Here is a 16502-nt window from a genome sequence, read left to right on the forward strand (position 1 = left end):
CCCAGCAAGGTGGTGGCTAGAAGACCAGGTTGTCCCACATTTGCATGCAGATAAACTGGGAGCAGCAGCTGAGGAGTGATACAGACTGCACAACCCAGGGTTCCAGAAAGGAAATAAAGCCTCAAAACCTCTGGCCACAGAAGTTTCTAGTGGTGGCAGCAGTGGGAGAAATGTCCAGCCTCATGGGAGAGTTCATTGGAGAGACCCACAGGATCCTAGAGTGTTCACGAACCACCCACCTGGGAATTAACACCAGAGGAACCCAATTTGCTTGTGGGTAGTGGGGGAGATGACTGAGGACAGACCAACGGCCAAGCAGGAGGCGTTGTTCCTTCTTTGAACACTCCCCAACACACAGCACCACAATGCAGCAATGTGGGTTGCCCTGCCCTGGAGAATACCTAAGGCTCTGCCCCTTACTATGTAACAGATTCATGGAAACAAAGAAATATGGCCCCAATGAAAGAACAGATCAAAACTCCAAAAATAGAACTAAGCAATAAAGAGATGGCCAACCTGTCTAGATGCAGAGTTCAAAACACTGGCAATCAGGATGCTCACAGAAATCATTGAGTATGGTTGCAAAATAGAGGAAAAAGTGAGGGCTATGAAACGTGAAATAAAGAAAAATATACAGGGAACCAACAGTGAAGGGAAGGTAACTGGGACTCAAATCAACGATTTGGAGAAGAAGGAACAAATAAACATTCAAGCGGAACAGAATGAAGAAACAAGAGTTCAAAAAATGAGGAGAGGCTTAGGAACCTCCAAGGTATCTTTAAACATTCCAACATCCGAATCATAGGGGTGCCAGAAGGAGAACAAGAAGAGCAAGAAATGGAAAACTTATTTGAAAAATAATGAGAACTTCCCCAGTCTAGCAAAGGAAATAGACTTCCACAGAGTTCAGGACACTCAGAGAGTCCCAAACAAGTTGAACCCAAGAAAGCACACACCAAGGCACATCATAATTACATTACCCAAAATTAAAGATAAGGAAAGAATCTTAAAAGCAGAAAGAGAAAAGGAGACAGTTACCTACAGGGGAGTTCCCATAAGACCACCAGCTGACTTCTCAAAAGAATCCTTGCAGGCAAGAAGGGGCTGAAAATAAGTCTTCCAAGTCATGAAAGGCAAGGACCTACACCCAAGATTGCTCTATCCAGCATAGTTATCATTTAGAATGGAAGGGCAGATAAAGTGCTTCTCAGATAAGGTCAAGTTAAAGGAGTTGATCATCACCAAGCCCTTATTATATGAAATGTTTAAGGGATTTATCTAAGAAAAAGATGATCAAAAATATGAACAGTAAAATAACAAAAACTCACAACTATCAACAACTGAGCCTAAAACCCCCCCCCAAAAAACAAAAACAAACTAAGCAAACAACTAGAACAGGAATAGACACACAGAAATTGAGATCACATGGAGGGTTATCAGCGGGGAGGAGGAGAGGGGAGGATGGGGGAAAAGATACAGGGAATAAGAAGCATAAATGGTAGGATCAAAATAGACAGGGGGAGGTTAAGAATAGTATAGGAAATGGAGAAGCAGAAGAATTTATATGTATGACCCAAGGACATTAACTGGTGGGGGGAGAATGCCGGTGGGAGGGAAATGCAGGGTGGAAGGGAATAAAGGGGAGAAAAGAATGAGGGGGGAGAATTAAAGAATTAAAAAAAGAAAAAAATTAAAAAGAATCATGAAGATGCTAAGTAGGCCTCCTGGGGTGTTGCTGCTCTTAAGCCCTTCAAATGAATATATACATTTATGTATTTATAAATGTATATTAATAAATAGATTATATATACATATATCTATATTTATTTCTTTATTTCTATATTGAAAACCATGAGAGCCTTCAATTCCAATCTGACACCATAAAATTTATTCTGGTTTTCTCCTGTTCCATATTTGTAACTCTGAGAGCAAGAGACCTCTAATCAATAAATTTACTATTTACTCATCTTTTCTCACCCTGGTCCCTCAACACCAATGCAGATGCCCTCCTTACCCTTCTGGGGCACTGGCACTCTGTAGAAGCAGGAAGACACAGCACTGAGACACCTCTCGTCTTGCTTGGACACTCTCATAATGGGTAGGAGAAAGCTAATAGTTGAGCTGGGTTTTAAAAGATGAGTAGAAGTTTGCCAGGGGAAGAAAAGGAATAAGGGAATTTGTAGTGGGAGGAACTACTTGTTTAATATTTGATACAGTTGGGAAAGCTGAATTCTGTATTTAACATGAGAACCTCCCATGAACATTATCATCTGGGATGGGGTGTAAATTAGCTCTTCAGATCAGTCAATGTGGTATTACATACTAGTCTATTAAAACCAGCCAGTCAGTTTTTTGAGGGCAATATCTGGTATACAAGAACATAATATTACATCAGCCAATTTGTTTGTTAGAAATATCAGTACATGCTAATATTAAAACTTTAAATATTCTAGAGACTATACAATGTAGAAAGTTAAAATCTCCTTTCATTCCATCTCCCAGATAACTACAGCACTAATGTATTGTATTCTTCTCATGAATTTCTTTGTGCGTGTACTACCAATTATGTGTGGATATATTTACACTTTTCCCCAAATTGAACTTATGAGACTTACCACTTTAAACTTGCTATTTTTAACTTAACATTTCTTGGATAGCTTCCTATAGTAGTACATAGAATTATATTTAGTTTTATTTATTTATTTATTTATTTATTTTTACTTTTACTGATTTTAGAGAGAAGGAGGAAGGTGGCAGAGAGACAGAGAGAAACATCAGTTTGTTGTTCTACCCACTTATGCATTCATTAATTGATTCTTGGAGGTGCCCTGATCAGAGATCAAACCCCCAACCTTGGTGTATTAGGACTACCACACTCTAACCAACTGATCTACCTGGCCAGAGCTAGTTCTTTTTAAAAAACATTTTTTTCATTTTATTTCTATCACTTTTCTTTATGTTTACTCACACACTACACAAATAAATTCCCAATGTAAAAAAAAATGATATATGTAAACCAATAGCCTGGCATTACCCCCATCTCTTATTCACTTCTTTTTCCAGAGGTAACCATTGTTGTCTGTTGGTACACATTCCCCTATTTTTCTTTATTTGTTTGCACATGCATGCACACACACACATGTGTGTGTTGGGTTTTCTTTTTTATAAATGGATGGTGGACAGTGTCAAGTTTTAGGTATTATCAAATTTCAAAGCCTGAAAGAACACACAGAAAGGACTGCAACCTGTTCATCACTCCAGGCCTTTTTTCTCAAGGCCCTCCATTCTTTCTTACATTGTGGCCACTGCAAACATAACCTGGGCACTGGGACCGAGCCACATTAAAGAATGAGGTTCATCAATAAAATCCTCCTGGGGTAGCTGACCCTTTGGCATTCTTTCTCTTGGGGCTTTAGCATTGCAAAATGAAGCTGAGGAGAAACAGATGGCAGAAAGAGAATTTTAAGAGGAAAATGTATGGGCCCCTTGGGATCCCAAGTGCCTAGGCCTTTAGATTTAGATACAGTTCTCTCAAGGGCTCCCTGCTTTGCCTCTTGTAGCCAGAGGCATGGAGTTTGAAGCATGTAAGTTCTTGGAAAAAGTGCAACTGAGCAAGGTCTAATCATCAGTGATTGGAAGAGAAATGTGCAGTCAGAGCCAAGTGGGATTTAACTCAAAGGCATTTTGAAAGTTTGCTTCAGAGTTAGAAGTGCAGCTTTCTGCCCCAAATTTCTCCACAAATATTCTATAGGCATTTTTAAGCCCTAGAGCCCTTAACTAATGTTATTTAAGGAAATTTTATGTCACTAATTGTACAGATTGTTTGCTAACTTTTGAGCAAGAAATGATCTCAAAATACCCTTGTGTCTACTGATATTTAAAGGTAAGAGAATATTCTGGAATAAATCCCATTTTCCAATGTAATATTTTCCAAAATAAATGTTGGAGTAACTGCATGGTTGATACCATGTGAACATTTTAATTTACACAATAATATTCTGGAGTTTATGGGATCTTGGCCTTTTTCCAGGAGGTTTGGAAATCCAAAAGTCAGCTATTTCTTCTCAGTGGGAGAAAAGATGGAGGATGTGAATCAGAACTGGTAAATTGGAGAGGAGATCACAAACTGAATGGAGTTAAGTAGGAAAAAGTGCAGGGCAATCTTCAGTGGGAGGAAAGCCAGCTGCATAGAGGGGAAGGACTGGTTACCATTAAAGGCTTCAAAATTAGGCCCTTGGAGGAGAATCGAATGGGGAAGTTAACAACCCCTTATTTCTCTCTCTTCTAGAGGATGGGGTTGGTATAATGAGATCCAGTTGCAACACATACTTGTCCATTCAGAAGCCCTCCAAACCTTCAAAGCTTGTAGCTCATGTGCCTCCTCTTCCAAGGAGCCTGCCCTGATATTATAGTCATCGTATAACATCACACTGTCAAGATGATCTGTTTCTTTGTCCTTTTCCCCATGGTCTGTGAGATTCTTGAGACCAGCATATAAAAAGCACATGATAATTATATGCTGAATGTTGATTGAATGAGCCTTTCTGGCTGGATATATTCCTTCTCTCTTTTGAGTTCTCTTGGAACTCTGCACTTACTTCACTTGTAATTTTTTTCACGTTCTACCTTGTACTATAATTTCTGTACATATTAGCTCCATTATTAGACTCAGAATTCTTCTATAAGAGAGATGAGATAATGCATGTAAAGTATGTCCCATGTCAGCTGAATAAATGATAGCTATTATTATTCGCGTAATGGAGTGCCTGAAGGAACAGAAAATTTATTTTAAAAAAAGTTTCAGAGAATCACTTTGAAGCAGATCTTTGTTTTGCAAGAATCAGTTGAGTAACCTTTCTTAATTACACAACTACAGGAGAACTATTGCCTTGGAAGAAGGGAATAATGGGACGTCTTAGTCTTGAAATATCTGTTTTTTCCCATTCCCCTGGGATAGAAATGTGGGATTAGGGTTAAGTAGTGGAGCTGGTGCTGAGTTGCACAACTCCAAGGGGCACAGTTTGTATTGTAATCTATTATAATGGATGTCTATACCCTTTGAAGATGTGCTCCAAGGGATATCATTCTTCCTAAATACAGTAGCGATGGGGCACCTGAAGTTGTGCAAGGAGGAGGCCCTAAGAAGAGAAAAGGAAAGGGGCTCTGACCATTCTTTTCCCTTTGAGGTTCAAGGCTATTGGATGGACCTCAGAAGGATTGGGATGGTGCTCATTGAAATCTCTTGGCAGGAAAGAGAGGCACTTGCCATAAGAGAAGGGCTACCTTTGGAGGGTTGGGCCCAGCAAAGCTTTCTGACTGAGGATGCCACTGGGAAACAATAAGGCAGGGGTGTCAAACTCATTTTCACCAGGCGCGCCACATCAGCCTCGCAGTTGCCTTCAAAGGGCTGAATGTAATTTTAGGACTGTATAAATGTAACTACTCCTTAACTAGGGGGCAAGGAGTTCAGCTCTGCTGCTGGATAGAAACAAGGTAAAAACAGATAAAACAAGATGGAGGGCCAGATTCAGCCCTTGGGCCTTGTGTTTGCCACCTGTGCAATAAGGGAACGCCAGCCACTAAGTGAGCTGAGCAGCTGAACTTCAAAGACAAACATTGTTGAATCAGGCAAGAGGGCAGGATATGGACCAGCAATAGTATTATCTCACTAGTCAAGCCCAGTAGACTGGGCTAGCAGTAGTCAAGCCCAGTAGACTGAAAGAAGAGCAGAGACCCAGTATGGCAAAACTGGAGACTTTTGGATTAATCAACTCACCAGTTTTCTCTCAATTTAGCTTTTGGACGTGAGTTATAACCCTTTGGATTAAGGAGATGTATTGAATTCTCGAGTAGTTCAGGGGAGAGAGAAATTGAACTTTCTGTTAATGAAGACAGAGTAGTTAATTGAAGAAACTGAAGACATATAATTATATTTGGGTTCCAGGATGATAAATGAGGTCATTATGGTTTTATCTTCTTTATCATCATTAGCTTTGTAGACTCAGAGCATCTGGCATATGATGGGTGATCTAGGAGAACAAGGAATCTCAGGGAGTCCACCTTCTTAATAAAATTCAGAATTCAGGTCATTCCAGATTGAGTCTAGAGAGAACCCAGAGTCCCAGTGTAAAACTAAATCCTTGGCCAACTCAAGAAAGGACCTGAACTCCACATGCACACTATAAACAAAATACCTGTCTGGGCTGCCTCCAGAACAGGTCTGAACCCTGAGCTGGGTCTGGGGCACTCCTTCCTTACTGCTCTTTATTTCATCTGCAGCTTTTGCTCACGGAGCCAAGAAGCTGAGGCTGGTGTCTTAATTTCACTTAAACTTTTCTGTCTTGTACAGTATATGCTCAACTTATGCCTGACCAGCTAGCTGGTTGAGTGCAAAGTTTTGATGTTGAAAGAATTGGAATAGTTCATTATCAGTTTATTCCAGACATAATATCAGAGTGGAAATCCAAGGAAACAAGTTTCTTGTGGTTTTGTTTGTGTGTGTTTTATTATTGAAAAATATGTCATATCAAGAGAACCATTAGATTCATAATTTTATAACCATATAAACAAGAGTATCCTCTGGCCCCACCTTCTCTTACAACTACAGGTGGTCAAGTTCATGGGTTTGGGGTTAACCAGCACTAGATCTGAATCATGTTTTTGCAATGCATTAGTTGAGTGATCTTCAGCAACTCATTTAAATTGTAAAGTGTGTTTCTTGTGCATAAAAGGGGGTTAGAAGTATACAAAGTTCATAAAATTAAATGAGAAATTTTATGTCAGGCATTGTGTTTGACAAAGAATAAGCACACAATAAAGTTTAGTTATTAACTATTTATTATTATTTCCTTCATCATCAATTTGCTCTCTGTTACTTACGTTCACACTTGAACCCACTAGAAAAACAACCAACATCCAAAAAAATCATTTTCACACAATTATAATTTAATAAAATTAATATTTGATTTAACATTTGTTATTGTTACTATGTAACTCTTTCCTATATCAATATTCAGTTGTTATATGTTTTCTGTAATACTATACTGACAATCTGAGATTTCTCAAGGTGATAGTGGAGTAGGTGGCTCTTGCATTCACCTCTCTCTAAAACCATACTGGAAATTCAACTAAATTGGGGAAGAATCACCCTGAATGACCAACTGAAGACTGGCTAAAGAGGAGATTTATAAACAAGGAGCTACAAAAGAAGCCATGTAGAGACTGGTAAGAAGGGTGGAGAAGCAAAAGGGGCTGGCCCTGCTGAGGCACCATGGAGGGCAGCTGAGGCACCAGAGGAATATCTCAGCTGCAGGAGGTCCCTCTTGAGAGGCACACAGCCTAAGACCCAGGCCAGACTCCCCAGCCTAGAGCACCAGAGCTAGGAAGAGATGTCCACATAGCATCTGGCAGCGAAAAGCAGAGGCTTCTGTCCACCAGCAAGAGGCAGTCTGCTGGAGGTACACCCACCCTCTTAAAGGGACAACATGCAAAATTATGTTCTCAGCCACTCACTCTGGGCTCCAACAAAGGGAGGGCAGAACAGACTGGAGTCTCGTGAGGAGAGTCTGGGGCTTGTGGTTCTGGGGAGAGACATGGGGGTACAGCCTCCAGGATTCCAGTGCTGAGTTAATCACCGGTACCAAGACTGGGGAAAGGCAATTACTGAACCATTAGGAATTTCTTAAACCCCACTGGAGAAGCCAGTATCATAGGCTGGGAATGGGTACAGCAGTCTAGGTAGACTCAGGGGATTAGTGACTAGCTGTGGGGAGGAGTCTTTTTCCCTACTTTCCCATGAATCTGACTGCCACTACCTGCTCACATGGGTGAGAAGGGAGAGATCTGATAGAAACACACTCCCAGTTTTTGGCTGACCCAATCTCGGGCCCTGGAGGCCTCACCCACCTGAATACTAGGGGCTCCACCCTGCTGAAGTCAGGGCAAAATCCAGGATAGACTCAGTGGCTCTAGGACAGGAACCACATCTACCACCTTCCCTGAAGCCTGAACAGTACCTCCCCATTACCAGAGACCATTTAGCTCCATCCTCTCAATTCTGCCAGAGGTTCTCTCAGTGACTAAGTCTAGCAGGCAGCTGGCCAGTGGGTAGAGGTAGATGGGGTGCAGGGCAGGAAGCAGAACCCCAAACACCTTGGAACATTTGCTGTCCTTTCCCTGGGCTGGTGTTAGTAAAGTCGGCCTCAGAAAGCAGCTTAGTCCTTCCCAAGCACAGCCAGGCCCAGCAGAGGCAGCCACAAACTCTGCGTCCCTTGTAGCTGAGCTTCAAGCAAGTTGTCAAGGGCAAAGCATGAATAGTGCATCTGACATTGGAGTCCCTCCCCAGGGCCAAGAACCAACATGCCAAATGGCCAGGGCCAGACAACAGTGGAGCAGGATCTAACAAACTTCAAGAATAGTTTATCCAAAGAGAGATCACAGACAGCACCAAACTCAGCAGACAATTTCATTTTTCTCTTATTTTAATTTTTTGCTTTTAAATTTTTTGCTTCTTTCTTTTCTGTTTTATTTTCTTTTTTCCATTTCTTCTCTTTATTTTCCTTTTTTCTTTTTATTCTTATTCTTTTTTATTTTCTTTTTATTTGTTACTTATTTTTGTTATTCATTTCTGCTTTTCTTATTCTTTTTTCCTTTTTTAATTTTTGTTAATTGCTGTTAATATATCTTTTAATTTATATTTTCTTTTTATTTATTTTTATATGTTTTATATATACTATTATTTCTTATTATATTTTTCCTTTTTTATTTTTCATTTTTTTCTTTTTTGGATCAGCAACCACACGGCAGTGTGCACACAGTGATCTCACAGTCAGTCAGTCTGAGGGTCGATCACATGCACAAAGGGGCCAACACCAATCAAGTCTCAATTACAACAGGAGGGCCCACAAAACCCAAACAAGGAATATTCTTAGAGCATCCAGCTCAAGAGGTCAAGGAGACCACACCACTTGTTCCCACAGAACACCTAGTACATAAAGCTGTCCCATGAAGACTGGGAGTCATAACAAATTGCTCTAAAACATTGAAACAAATACAAAGAGATAGCCAAAATGGGGAGACAAGGAAGCAGGCCCCAAATGAAAGAAAAGGAGGGATCTCCATAAAAAGAGTTAAATGAAATGTAGGCAAGCAATTTGTTAGACAGAGAGTTCAAAGTGATGTTTATAAGGATGTTCAAGAAACTTGGTGAGAACCACAACGGCATGTAAAAAGACATAAAAACCATGAAAAGACAGTTGGAAATAAAGAATAGCATATCTGACATCAAGAATACATTGGAAGAAATAAAAAGTAGTCTGGATTAGGCAGAGGATTATATCAGCAATTTGGAAGGCAAGGTAGGAAAAAAAACACCCAAATAAAGCAGCAAAAAGAAAAAAAGGCATCAAAGGAATGAGAAAAGTTTAAGGGAACTTGGGGATAACAAAACATAACATCTGCATCATAGGGGTTCAGGAAGGAGAAAAAAGTTAGCAACGGATAGAGGACTTGTTTGAAGAAATAATGGCAGAAAACTTCCTTAACCTGGTGAAGAAAAAAGTCACAGATGTTCAGGAAGCACAGAGTCCCAATCAAGATGAGCTCAAGGAGACCTACACCAAGACACATCATAATTAAAATGTCAAAGTTTAAAGGCAAAGAGAGAATCTTAAAGTAGTAAGAGAGAAACAGGTAGTTAGTTACCTACAAGGGAATTCCCATATGGCTGTCAGCTGATTTTGCAACAGAAACACTTCAGGCCAGAAGGGATTGGCATGATGTATTCAAAGTAATGAAAAGCAAGGACCTGCAACCAAGACTACTCTATCCAGCAAGGCCATTATTTAAAATTGAAGACAAAATAAAGAGCTTCACAGACCAAAAAAAAAAACCCAACAAAACCTGAAGGAGTTCATTCCCACTAAACCAGTATTTCAAGAAATGTTAAAATGCCTGCTTTAAGAATAAGAAACAGAGTGAATGTGAATGGATTAAATGCTCCAGTCAAAAGACATAGCATAGCTGAATGGATAAGAAAACATGACTCATACGTATGCTGATCCATCTCAGAACAAAAGAGTCACTCAGGCTTAAAGTAAAGGGATGGAAGAAAAATATTCCATGCAAATGGAAACAAACAAACAAAAAAGAGCTGGGATATCAATACCTATATCTGAGAAAATACATTTCAAAACAAAGGCCATAATAAAAGATGGAAGGTCTTTTATTGTGTCTATATAATACTAAAGGGATCAATCCAGCTAGAGGATATAACCTTTGCAAACATATATGCACCCAATATAGGAGCACCTAAATACATGAAGAAAATTTTGGTGGACTTTAAGGGAAAGGTTGATAGCAATACAGTCATAGTAGGTGATTTTAACACCCTACTGTCATCAATGGATAGATCATCCAGACAAAAAATCAACAAGGAAACAGCAACCTTAAACAACACACTTGATTGGATGGATTTAATCGATATTTATAGAATATCCCATCCCAAAGCAGCAGAATATACTTTCTTCTCAAGTGTACATGTAACAGTCTCAAAGACAGACCACGTGTTAGGACACAAAATAAGTCTTAACAAATTCAAGAAAACTGATCATATCAAGCATCTTCTCTGATACAATGGTATGAAACTGGAAATCAACTACAATAATAAAACTTGAAAATATTCAAACACATGAAGGTTAAATAGCATGGGCTACCAGTAAGAGCAGGGAAGAAATAAAAAATTACTTGGAAACAAATGAAAATAAATACATAGCAACCCAAGATCTATTGAACACAGAAAAAGCAGTCCTGAGAAGGAAGTTCATAGCATTACCAGCCTACCTCAAGAATCAAGAAAAACCTGAAATAAAAAATCTAACCCAACCCCTAAAAGAACTAGGGAAAGAACAACAAACAAAGCCCAGAGTAAACGGAAGGAAATAATAAATATCAGAAGGGAAATAAATGACACACAGACTAAAAGTAATAATACAAAAGATTAATGAAAGCTAGAATTGGTTCTTTGAAAAGATAAACAAGATTGATGAAGCTTTAACCAGACTCATCAAGAAAAAGAAAGAACCCAAACAAATAAAAATCAGAAATGAAAGAGAAATGACAACTGACCTCACAGAAATACAAAGGATTGTAAGAAAATACTACGAACAACTATGTGCCAAGAAATTGGACAAACTGGGAGAAATGAACAAATTTCTAGAAACATACAATCTTCCAAAACTGAATCAGGAAGGATCAGAAAACCTAACTGATAACAAATAATGAAATTGAAGTAGTAATCAAAAACACTTACAGTAAACAAAAGTACTGGACCAGATGGACTCACAGGCAAATTTTACCAAACATTCAAAGAACCAACACCTATCCTCCTCAAACTATTCCAAAAAATTCAAGAGGAAAGAAGACACCCAAGCTTTTTTTATGAGTCCAGCATTATCCTAATTCCAAAACCAGATAAAGACACTACAAAGAATAAAAAGTATAGGCCAATATCCCTGATGAACATAGATGTTAAAATCCTCAACAAATATTACCAAACCAGATCCAGCAATACATTAAAAAGATCATACATTGTGATCAAGTGGGATTTATTCCAGGGATGCAAGGTTGGTACAATATTCACAAATCAATTATTGTGAGCCTTGACCAGTGTGGTTCAGTCGTTTGGGCATTGCCCTGCAAATCAAGAGGTTGCAGGTTCAATTCCCAGTCAGGGCACATGCCTAGGTTGTGGGTTTGGTCCCCAGTCAGGGTGCATGTGGGAGGCAATAGATCGTTGTTTTTCACATCAACATTCTCTCCTCTCTTTCTCCCTCCCTTCCCTTCTCTCCAAAAAAAAGGGCATAAGGGAAATAAATGGTAATGCAAAAAAATACAACAAAAATAAACTATTATAAAATAAAAATACAAAAGCTTTAGAAATTTAAAAATAAAAATAAATAAATGTGATATATCACATAAACAAAATGAAAAATAAAAATCACATGATCATATCAATAGATGCAGAAAAAGCACTTGAGAAAACCCAACACAGGTTTATGATAAAAACACTCAGCAAAGTGGAAATAGGGGGATCATACTTCAACATAATAAAGGCCATATATGAAAAACCTACAGGCAACATCATACTCCATGGGCAAAAACTAAAAGTGTTTCTCTTAAGATCAGGAACAAGACAGAGATGTCTCCTTTCATCACTCTTATTCAACACAATACTGGAAGTCTTAGCAATCAGACAAGAAGAGGAAATAAAAGGCATCATAATTGGAAAGGAAGAAGTAAAGCTGTCATTGTTCACAGATGGCATGATATTGTACACAGAATACCCTAAAGACTCCATCAAAAAGGTACTAGAGCTAATAAATGAATTTGGCAAAGTAGCAAGAAACAAAATTAATATTCAGACATTGGTGACATTTTCATACACTAATAATGAACTATCAGAAAGAGAAACTAAAAAAACAATCCCATTTGCTATTGCAACAACAACAAAAACACATAAGGTACCTAGGAATAGATTTAACCAAGGAAGTAAAAGATCCATACTTGGAAAACTATAGGACACTAAAGAAAGAAATTGAGGAAAATACAAATAAGTGGAAGCATATGACATGTTTGTGGATTAGAAGAATTAATCAATCTATGTGTGTATGTGTAATTTGAATTTTAATAGACATTGCAAGATGACTTTCCCAAAATATATCATTCCCATAGTTCCACAAACTTATCAACTTGTCTGTGCAAATATTCAAAGAAGCAGTAAAGCATGATGCTTAAGAATGAAGCTCTGGTCCTGACTGGTGTGGCTCAGTGGATTGAGCGCCAGATGGCAAAGCGAAGGGTCACTGGTTTGATTCCCAGTCAGGGCACAAACCCAGGCTACAGGCCAAGTCCCCAGTAGGGGGCGCGGTACAAGAGGCAACCACACATTGATGTTTCTCTCCCTCTCTTTCTCCCTCCCTTCCCCTTTCTAAAAATAAATAAATAAAATGTTAAAAAAAGAGAGAGAGAGAATGAAGCTCCCAAGCAAGACTACCTGGTATGGCTCCTAGCTCTCCCATTAGAAACTGTGCAATTTCAAGCAAGTTAAGTAATCATGCTGTACCTCAATTTCATATCTGTAAAATGGGGATAATAATGGTACCTACCTATTATTAATATGCCTAAAATGCTTGCAACAGTATCTGGCACATAATAAGTACTCCGTAAGGGTCAGCTACAATTACAATTATGATGAATTGAAATTTTAATATGAACAACTCCCATGTTTTTTATCATAAAGATATAGTAGAAGATTCTCCTTACCTATTTCAAAGGGAAACAATACCTCAGCAGATAATAATATGAGTCAATCCAGATTTTCCCGCTGTCCATAGCTATGACACATCAATATGTTCTGAAAGTATTTCTCCCCGTTTGCATTTTTCTTGTTTAATGGGCCCAGTGTTCCTGAACTGTACACAACAGCAGTAACTTAGGGCCATTTTGATACAGAATTGCTTCCAAGTTTTCACCATAATAAACAGAAAGAGGTCCTCTTTACCACATTTTTATTTGAGAGGATGTCAGCCACTTTCTGTGAAAGGAATTAACCCCCAGAGAAAAACCAGTTTTTAAATTTTATTTTACAGAGGACAAAAGCGAGCATTTCATTTTACTGAGTCACTGCTAGAGGTATCCACTCTGCATCTTCCGGGCTGTGTTGTTGGAGCATGCAGTGAACATTCCAAAGACATGTTTACACCGAATTCCAGTTTAACATGGATTCAAACAAATAGAAAAATCAAATATTTGAAACTTCTCCTGCAAATTCCTTTTGTGATTAAGAGACAAAAGCAACAGTCAGCAAGCTTTTATAGACAGGAAGCTTTTCTGAAGCTCCCTTTAGGGAATGCTGCAGAGTCAGTCCACATTCAATTCTACTGAACCCACCGGGCATTTACGGAGCACTTGCCACAGACAAGGCATCATCCTAGCTTTTGTGGGGTGGAGCATGAAGAGAAATGTGGCAGGATGAGAGTACTCCATGGCTAACAGTCTACTGGGGGAGAAAATAGCATGCAGGTGGTGATAAGCTACACATTAGGTCTTTCTTGATTCCTGTCAAGTAAGAGAAAAATCCTATTCAAACTGACTTAAACAAACAAACACAAATTATTGGCTCATGTAATGAAAAATACCGAGTCCTGGCCTCAAATGGGGTGTGATCCAAGGGCTCATTGGAACCCCAACTCTCTCGTCATCTGGATCTGCTCTCCCAAGCATAGGCTTCCCTCTCAGACTCTGGGAAGGGGAGATGGCTTTCCAGAGCTCCAGGGCTGCATCCTCCAAAACTACGGTCTAACAGAAAATAAGACTTAACTTTCACAATGGCATGTTGTAAGCCTTGAAAGTGATTTGCAGTGGCTTGAATTTGTTTGCAAGCTTATCCCTAAACCTATTACAGTGACCAGAGGGATGCCCTGTTCTAAATGGTCAAAGCTTTGTCACTTGCCCAGCCCTGGAGATAAGGATGAAGTCAGCACTTGCCAACACAGGCGGACAGAGGTTGAGAAAACAGATAATTCCTCAGGGAGGCAGGGGAGGGGGAAACAAACCAGAGTTCTATTATCAGAAGAAGAAGAAATTATTCAAAAACAAATATAACCGAGGAATAAACAGTACAACGAGAGGATGGGGAATAGATATTTTCTGGCCCTAAGGATAAAAAAAAAGAATCTGCACAAAAGTAGATGGGGTTGGGGCAAGGCCAATAAAATTCTCATTGGAAATCTTTTTAGCAGCATGACTAAAATTTCATCCTAAATAAACAAGTAGATAAAACTATTAAAAACATTTTTGAAAAAAGAAACAATGTTCTAGAAGAAATGATGGTTTTATTTTCAAATTTCTGGAAACTGTTTTCAGAAAAAAATAAAATGACAAGAACACATACAGAAACTGACATCTCTCATTGAACCATGAACTCTTAAGCAGAGGAAGGGACTTTTGAAGTATTTGAATCTCTCTCCTGGATTCACCTCTAAAATGCCCCACACTTATGTGATCAACCTCCTCAAATCTTTCCAAGTTTGATGTTTACATTCAAATAGTGCAATACCCTGGCTGGGTAGCTCAGTCAGTTACAGCATCAACCAGACATACTAATGTTGCAGTGCAATCCCAGATCAGGACACAAGCAAGAAGCAAACAATGAGGGATTGAGCAAAAAGGATAAAGGACTCACGGACACAGACAACAGTGTAGTGATTGCTGGGAGGAGGGGGATATAAGGGGACTAAAAGGTAATGTAAAAAATACAATAAAAAAACAACCAATGAATGAGTAAATTGGTGGAATAAGTCTCTCTCTTCCCCCTCCCTCCTTCTCTTTCTATAAAATCAATTAATTTTTAAAAATTAAATAATGCAAGTGCACAGAACCTTTTTTTGTTGTTTTTGAAGCTAGTACTGTGCTCTGCATGTTCCAAAGCTGCTTGAAGGATATGAACTTTCTCTAGAAACACATAACACAAGAGGCCTGTGTCCCTTATTTTATTATTTCATTTGTCTTAAATGATTAAAAAGTATTTGTTGTTTTTGTATGATGATCTTTGTCATCAGTTTGATTCCCCTGTTTGTTTAAATTCAGGCCCGCAGAATTGGGTTCCCACCTAATGGCCCAGAGCAGGCAGTCAACATCTTGAGTCGTGGTCAAGGTGGGTTTCCTACCAGGATCTTGAGTAACCATGCTGTGTTCCAAGTGGGAGAAAGTCTTTTTGACTTCCTAGACCTGTGTGTACTTCAGGACCTCTATGCCAGCATTGTCCAGCTCTTCACTGCAGTTGGAACTGATTATTGAATCAAAATGTCTAAGTACCTTATAATACTATATCATGAGTGAGGTCTCATACCCAGAGCAGAAAGGGTCCCAGCTATCCCCACAACAATGTATCCTGTACCAGCAATGACACTATGGCTAAGTGATTCTTCCAGTTGAGAAAAAAACCACCACTGGTTATGCCTAGGCTGGCGGCGGGGATCTGGCTCTCCTGCAAATGTGAGAGAATGCCACCAGTTGCAATCAGGATGTGAGGAGCAGTGTATTTTTCCCATTGACCTCTACTGTGGGCTTGGGATCACATGTGACTCCTGCATGTCCAGGGATGATTTCTACTGGGTTGGCCAAAAAATTCATTTGTTTTTTTCCCATAAGATGACTCTAGTGTCGCTTAGCTGTCTTTAATTTCATTACAAACTATTTTGTTAAATTGTATTGTGACAGCTGTCATATCAGTGTGCATTTAAAAAATTATCAAAATTGGTGAAATTTTGTGTAGCCATTTTAATATTGAAGATGGAAGAAAATATGCAACATTTTTGGCATATTATACTTTATTATTTCAAGAAAGGTAAAAACACAACTGAAACACACACACAAAAGAAAGTGTGCAGTGTATGGAGAAGGTGCTGTGACTGATTGAACATGTCAAAAGTTGTTTGTGAAGT

General features: G+C 39.0%; 1 protein-coding gene and 1 pseudogene across 1 annotated transcript in view; both read right to left on the reverse strand.

The window, feature by feature from the left end:
- Positions 1-16502, reverse strand: part of TMEM135 (transmembrane protein 135) — a 320100-nt gene that overhangs the window by 263827 nt on the left and 39771 nt on the right. The window lies entirely within an intron of this gene.
- LOC114498840 lies at positions 15574-16191 on the reverse strand (annotated as a pseudogene).

This window comes from Phyllostomus discolor, chromosome 6 (assembly GCF_004126475.2).
Source record: "Phyllostomus discolor isolate MPI-MPIP mPhyDis1 chromosome 6, mPhyDis1.pri.v3, whole genome shotgun sequence".
In the NCBI taxonomy this organism is placed as follows: Eukaryota; Metazoa; Chordata; class Mammalia; order Chiroptera; family Phyllostomidae; genus Phyllostomus; species Phyllostomus discolor.